Below are 8,186 nucleotides of genomic sequence, written 5' to 3' on the forward strand. Positions count from 1 at the left end.
TGGTTAGATAATGGAATCGCTTCAAATAAGTCTTTCTGAAACCTCAGAACTCTCAATGTGACCTTGAGAGTTCAGTGTAACAGTATAGATGATATTAAGTCTATGATGCTTTTGAGAAGCTTAGCCTTGCATGTCAGTAGGACTTATGAGATGAGAAGAATATCTACTAATATATGCTGAGTTGCCAGTTTATTAGGTATAGTGTTTCTGGCACAGCAGAGTTGCTGGGGTTTGTACACACCTCAGTGTCACTGCTGCAACTAAACTTATCCCCCCAACAGTGGTCACAAACTGTGCAGCAGATGAGCCAACGTCTCTAATTTTACACCCTCAAAATGTACCAACAAAGAAGGAGTATCAAATGAAACGTCCAGTGTTTAAAATGTTCATCAGTGTTGCTGTGTCTGACACACTCCTCACTGGGCTGTAAGAATTGTCCCCAACCCAGAGAACACCTGTTCAGTGGTAGTCCTGTGATGGTCTCTTTCCACTGATGGGTGGGGTACAAAGGGGCAATTAAGTGTGCAGCAGTAGTTGGGTTGGTCAGTATCTGTAAACCAAATAAAGTGCGTATTGTAAATAATTTATGTAAATCTATACAGGAAATTCAACAGCAATCTACTGTATTCCTTGAATACAGCTGTACAACTGATGCATTCTGGCGGAAACAGGTCCAGCTTCTTGTTTAAAAAGTGAAAATGTTTGCTTGTACATTAATTAGCTGTTATTTGGAGAGCATATTAAAAGTGGTCAGGACTTTGTGCAGTATTGCGCCACCTGTCTCTGAGTATTGTAGTGACGGGGTAGAACTTCCCAGCATTCCTTGCAGTTTGTTTAAGTATTTGTTACTTTATTTCTTCAACAGTCCTTTTCACATGAGTGTTCAGTTTTAACATGTTATTCCGTTTGAATGTTTTCTACATGTTTTGTTTTGCTAACCATGATGGTGTTTTGTGTCTTAGTTAGTTCATCCTGTAATGTTATTATTAATAGATATCTTTGAAGTCATGATAACTGGTGCAAGTACCATGTAACTGCTGTAATATGATGTTCAGTTCATGGTATGATAAACAGTGCTACTGTCTTGTGAAAAATAGTGTGATTGTTCAAGAATTTGCTACCAGAGGGTATAAGTTTCTTTACCTGTTGTATTGTATAATACAGTAATACTGAGGTTCGTCAGACAGCTGTATTTTGAATGTAATTCTATGTGCTCCAATGTGCACATACAAGCATACAGTTACATCCAAAATACAGGATTGCAGGGAAGAAGCAGCACACATGCAGTAATTACCTGCATTTAGAAATACAGTGAGGTACTGTGACTTTATATTACAGTATGAATGCTGTAAATAAACAGTAAAATACTGGGGAAATTGTTGCCAGTAAATTACTGTAATTTTACCCTGAAAATTTTCAGTGTGTGTTCACAGTGGTAGTGAGAGGAACCAGACAGAGGAAAAGGAACCAAGCCCTTACTCTAGAGTCTCTTTTGCCACAAGGGGGCAACTGAACTATATGGGATCTATAAACTACACACAGACACACACACACACACACACACACACACACACACACACACACACACACACACACACACACACATGCACACACAGCTGCTTCATTTTAGAGATGTGTATAGCATGTGCAGTACAATGTAGCTGTTTTTCATTTAGGCTAGGTTTTTTTTCAGGAATATTATTTAACCTCAAATTTCACATCAAACTAGGTGGATAAACCAGTAAAACCTTATGAAATAACATATGATTAGAGCGATTTAAACATGTCCTTGTTTTACTATTGCACACATTCCCTGACTGACTGTCATATACCAAACATTTAAAAGCAGTACAAACAATACTAAATCTCTCTCTCTCTCTCTCTCTCTCTCTCTCTCTCTCTCTCTCTCTTCCCCTCTCTCTCTCTCTCTCTTTCTCTCTCTCTCCCTCTGTGTCTCTGTCTCACACACACACATTCAATAAATAGACTGTATGGGGGTGTCAAGACCACGTAACCATGGTGACTAATTCTTGACTCCAGTTCAAACAGTGTGTGTTGCTGGTTATTGATTATTTTTTGTTCTTTTTTTTTATTTCTTTCTTTCTTTTATTGATTTTTTTCTTTTTTTATTATTACTTGATGCGTCACTGGATCCACAGCCGTGGAGACACAACTCACGTTTTAAGGAATTTAAACATTTTGTAAAATCTATGATATTTTTCCCACAATTAATATTATCATTTCAGTTACAAGCTCCAAAGTAATAGATAAATATTCTTTGTAACATGGTGGTTTCGAGACAGTTAACTAAATTACAGCAAAAGGCCCAGCAGATTTTAGCTATTAATCAGATAAAGGACACAGTAAAACATCTCAATTTGAATAATTATTTGGAGTAATAAGGTCGTAAGTGCAAGTATACTCAATTTCACACATTTAAACTGGAAAATAAACACCTAGATAGCTATATGGGGTAAAAAAGCAGTACAAATTCATAAGAGTCTTAAATAGTATGTTTCTACTACTTATACACAGAAAAGATTGTGGACCGTAAAACAAAGCAATTATTGTTACTATAGTTTTAGTTGGTCCTCACCACGTACTTTACATGAATTTTCCAAATTACTTTCCTACATAAACATATGACATTACAGTGAAATGTATATGTTTTGGCAATGATATTTTACTAACTCCTGTTTAAGCTTAATAGTTAGAACCTCTTGGACATCTTGGCATAATTTTGTTAAACTCTCTTTTGGCTTTTCATCCAAAGTACCTGCATAGTTCTTTGGAGACTGTACCTCAGATTTATGCCTTTGTATAATATTCCTATTTTACCAAAACATAGAATCTGTTGAGCATTCCAGTGTAATTCACAGGGGAGCCCATTGTTAAGTTTTGAAAGGAAAAAAACGTATTAAATTTGTGAAAATTGGCCAACCAGGAATAGTTTTTCTCTGCAGTATCTAGGCAGAAATAGCTAAGCAAGCTCTCCTATTGCTGAAGAGAAGTCCTAACACACTAGATTAACTTTCAGCATGCTGGAGCGGTCAAGATCCATTGTGAACAAATTCACTTGTATTAAGAGATGACAAGTTCTCAGGATTAAATTGGCCACAACTTCCTTACTACTCAACTGATTTTCACCAAATTTGTTCTGTTATTATCCTCTGACATAGATTAACGTAGGCTGCACAGACTACTCTCAGTAACTTTTATTTCTTTAATAACTGATGGTGCTAATTAGCCGTTTGCACCAGCAGAAAAGTATTCAGTCTGCACCTGACATTAAAAAACGAGTTTAGTGCTCCGGTAGAAACATAATCTCAGAATCAGCAAATCCATGAATGTGTGAATCACTCCTAATCTTAATACACATAAAATAAACCCCCCAAAACACAGTAAGAAGGATGAAGCTAAAGTTGGCTTCCTATTCGCCAGCATCTTGCTCGAGTTTTCCCGTTCCACTTTAAATGGGTGCAGCAGTCACTCTCTGGTGCCTGAACCTGCACCATTTAAGGTGGAATGGGAAAGTTCGAACAAGATGCTGGCTGATGCACCATTTAAGGTGGAATGGGAAAATTCGAACAAGAAGCTGGCAAATAAGAAGCTAACTTTAGGTTTGTGTAAGATGGTGCTAACATTAATCTATTATGAATATCTACACGGATTAAGGAATGCTATAATTTATCTAGCTACAAAGCATTAACCATCATTGTAAATAAATAACTACTACATAGAGTTAAGATCCCCTGAATAGACTACTAAATGGAATAAGCTTAAAAAAGCTTGGCCAAAAATCATCATGCAATCATGCAAATCACTGTTGGCTTAGCGCTAACAAACTAATAGAATCCCACAGGGATTATATAAGAAGTTAGCATTATCGCAGAGATGTTTTTTCCTTACATTTTGGCTGAGTTTAAACATTTATGGTCCAAATTGAAGACTTAGCTGTAATTGTCATAGTTCATCACCGAATTTAGCTAAACTGTCTTGGAACCTACCATCATGGTACCCAGAAAAATTACCTAGCATTTCAGAGTGGACCTGGTTAACACTTAAGGTACTGTTAAAGAGAGCATTAAGGAAATAATAATAATAATCATCTTCATGAACTATAAACAACTGAACAGATTTGCACATAGTTTAACTGTACTTTTGTAATTAGCTAATTTTCTGGCTACTCTTTAGTTGTACTATTTTGTAATCGGTTTCTTCTCACAATCTAGGCAGGAGTGTCCAGCTCTGGTTATGAGGGCCACAGTCCAGAACAGTTTGGTGATTTCCCTGCTCAAACACACCTGATTCAAATCAGCAGTTAGGTACCAGCTTAAGTGTATTTGTTTCAGCAGGAAATCACCAAACTGTGTTGGACTCTGGCTCTCCAGGACCTCTGCACTACAGCATATGGAGGTGAAAATGAACAAGTGTGCTTTTGACCTGCCCTTTCCTTCCCCCTAATTTATGTCTAGTTTTACACCCCTGTCCCATGCCACTAATATATTATGGACGTGCTGACCTCTAGAACCTTAAGTGACAATGTAGAGGTGCAAAATAGTTCCACAAGTAACTCACTGTTAGACTAACCGATATATTTTTTTTTGTGGTGCCAAAATGGTTTTTTACTTTAAGTAAAGGATACAGTACAATGATCAACACTAGGCCTCTGGGTGTGTCCTGTGAGAGTAAATTGGGGGGAGGGGGGAGGGGCTTTTGCTCTGCATGCATCAACACTTAAAAAAGCTGAGACTTTTTCCTTCAAGTAGCTGAGAAATTGTAGAAAATGTGCTTTTTGGGGCTCATTTTGTTAGAGAGCAGCCAAACAGTCTGTGCAGTATACAGTTTTGTGCAAATGTTATAGGCACATTAGAAAATAAGCTTAAAAAGCTATTTATCTGGTCAGTAAACGTTTATTTGCTCACTAATATTATAGTAAATACAAATAACATTAATTAAACACTGATGTCAATGTGTTGTTTAACTCTTTTCAAACCTCTCCTCAAGGTAGCCCAGTATTAACTGTAGTTATTATCTAACAACCAAATCCAGTGTGCTATTGAAGGAATTTAACATCTTTATGCTTTTCAAACTAGCTCACAAGATATCATCTTCTATGATCATGATTATTTGCCTTTGTCCTTGTGGTATATGGTGATTTAACAAGCAAAACAGCAAATAAATTGCATGCATGTTTAGTGTTCTGTTTAGCCTAAGATATTTGCCCAGTACTGTATATTTAGAACTCTGTAGAATTAAGACAATTTTACTAATAAAAGACTAAAACAACAAATTGAATTTCATAATAGAACATCATAATTGAAAATGGCCTCAAACCTGAAATTATGTTATACCTCTTTCATATTTTTAATCTCATTCTTGCATGTCTGTTGTATCATTAGTGCTATATTACTTGCTAATATATGATTCCCAGGTTTAAAGCAGCTTATATTTAGTATTACCCAGCTATTTTCCTCTTGTACTCTGTTGTCCTCAGCTCCCTCTCTCGTTCCTTTTCACTATATCTCTCTCTCTTTCTCTCTCTCCTCTCCCATCCCCCATAGCCCATCTGTCCGTTCCAGAGGAGAGGAGGATACAGGAGAGCTCTGTGTGTCGTGACTGCAGGATATCTTACTGTGAGGATGGTGTGCCGCAGCGTTGAGCAAACACGCAGCTTTTTCACACATCCTCTGGCTTTCTCTAGCCTCCGCTGATGGATTTGAATATAATGCCATGTAGTGATGCAGCTATGTCTGTTATTCTTAATGTGTGTGGTGTCTAGAGTGTCCTGAGAGGACCTCTCTGCACCTTTAAAACCCACGCACACTATTTTTATTCTCTCCTACCATCTGTGTGATTGTGTATTTGAGCACAAATGCGTATGCGTTTGTGTGATTGTTTGTAGGGCTATCCTACAGTCAACGTGATCTTGACTTTATTAAGGGCTATTTTTTAAATAAAAGCTATACGTTTCATTGAAAGGGTAAAATCTTTTCATTTTGGCTATGGAGGTTATGGTTAAGGTTAGGTTTATGATTAGGCCTAGAAAATCCTTATTACAAGTGCAGTGGGCTCCAGAAATATGAAACCACATTGAAATTTTTTTAAATTTAATCTTGAAATAAGCAGATTGGTCTTAAAAATGTGAAAAATGAAGAAGACATATTTAATGTTTTATGTCACTATTCAAATTGCAGCAAATGTGTGACATTGACCATGTTCACCCTTTTGTACAATTTTTTTTCCATTGAAGTTCGTGCTCAAACGACTCTCACGACTCATCATGTAGCAACTTGTGGAATCCATGCCAGCTGGAGTACACGCTGTCACTAAAGTAAATGGGGACATACTAAATTATGAAATTGGTAAATATTCTACTTTTATGCTTAATTCTACTTTTCTACTTACATTTTGTGGGCAACGTATTTTGTAATATATTTAGAAAAGAATGTAAAATAGAAGCATTTTCACTGTAGGTTAAGTTCTGTATCTCAAAAATGGTAGTTTTTCAGGAAAAGGAAAAACATGCTTAACCTGTAATGCACATTAATGTGACAAGATTTTATACCAAGAGATTTTGGAGCATTTCTATTGGTCCATCTACTGTGAAGTTTTCACACAATATAAAAAGCAGCTGGTATTTTAAAATGTCATAAAAAGAAATAAATACAAGATAGTTATGAGGTTTTGATATGAAACCAGTGATATGCAGCGGTATACAATAGTTTCACCACTCCCATCAACTTAAATATGACATTTTTCTACATCTTTAGTGCACATTTTTTGTTTATTTGCTGAGTTTAACATATTGAAAAACAAAAAAACATAGCTATAAAATGTGTCATGACTTTTGCACAAACGTTATGTTTTATTTTTCCCAATGTGCTAAATACAGCAAATGAACAGTAATTGTGCATCAAAACGTGCAGGAGTGTGTTAGAGGATGTGTTCACTTAGATCACCAAAACATGTAATTTAAATACCTTTTGCGTACGTCTATTAACACACAGAGGACACATGTATGACCATGTGCCTGGTATTGTATAAAAACAAGTGTGTGTGTGTGTGTGTGTGTGTGTGTGTGTGGTGTGTGTGTGTGTGTGGTGTGTGTGTGTGTGTGTGTGGTGTGTGTGTGTGTGTGTGTGTGTGTGTGTGTGTGTGTATCTTTTCATTTGTCAATAGCATACAGAAAAGACTGGGAATGGGTGAGAGGTCAGAGAAGGGAAAAGCATTACATAACTCACTTTTATCCTGTGACATCTCTCATACTTTACTCCTCTCTCTCTCTGTTTGTATTGTTATATGCTTGGCATGGTTGCCTAGGAAAAGACAAAGCCAGCTGGTGTCTTTGAGCCAGCTCAACCCCCCTCCATCCTCCTTTTACCCTCCAACCTTCCTTTGCCTCTCCCCTGCTCATTCTAAATCCCCACCATATTCACACACACAATACAGGACTCCCTCTTACCACCCCCACCTCTCTCTTTCCCCCAGTATTGAAGTGCAGGAGGAGGGCTTTGGGTAAATTCCACTCAGAGACTGTGTAGTTCATTTCCAACGATGAGAACTCCCCAGCTCTCATTGCTCTTTCTGAGTGCGGTGAAGGTGTAGTGTCTGAGCATTAAACTGTGGGCTGCTGTCATCAGTTGTAAATCTATTTATTTCTTTTAAAAGGATTTCAATGAGGAAATCTTCAGTTTGATGCTATTTTAACTCCCACTCCATCACTGGAAGCTTAAACATCAAAATATTTTTAATAGCAAAATATCACAATACGTCCAGATTCACTGTGTCAAATGACGTTTTGATAGAAATGTTTTCATCTATTTTTGTCTCTTAAAATGGCATCAAAGGGAACCTTACCCAGACAAAAACCTGATTTCCATAAATAGGAAGTTCACTATTTATGTATTTTAACTGTTCTTTCAAAACAACAGCAACCAGCAACTACAGAAGTCAGAGACCACACACCCTGTCATTTAATGCATTTCCAGTCAAAACAGCCATTATGTACACTCTTAAAAAAGATCAAGTGTTTTCAAGGCTTCTTCATTAAAATGATTCTATATAGAACAAAAAAGCGTTCTTCTATTGTTAAAAGTTGATATCAGAACAATATAGGAAAGATGTAAAGAACCCATCATACAAAGGGGTATTTGAGTGTTTATGGTTCTATGCAGAACCATTTT

This window comes from Colossoma macropomum, unplaced genomic scaffold (assembly GCF_904425465.1).
Source record: "Colossoma macropomum unplaced genomic scaffold, Colossoma_macropomum, whole genome shotgun sequence".
NCBI classification, from domain to species: Eukaryota; Metazoa; Chordata; class Actinopteri; order Characiformes; family Serrasalmidae; genus Colossoma; species Colossoma macropomum.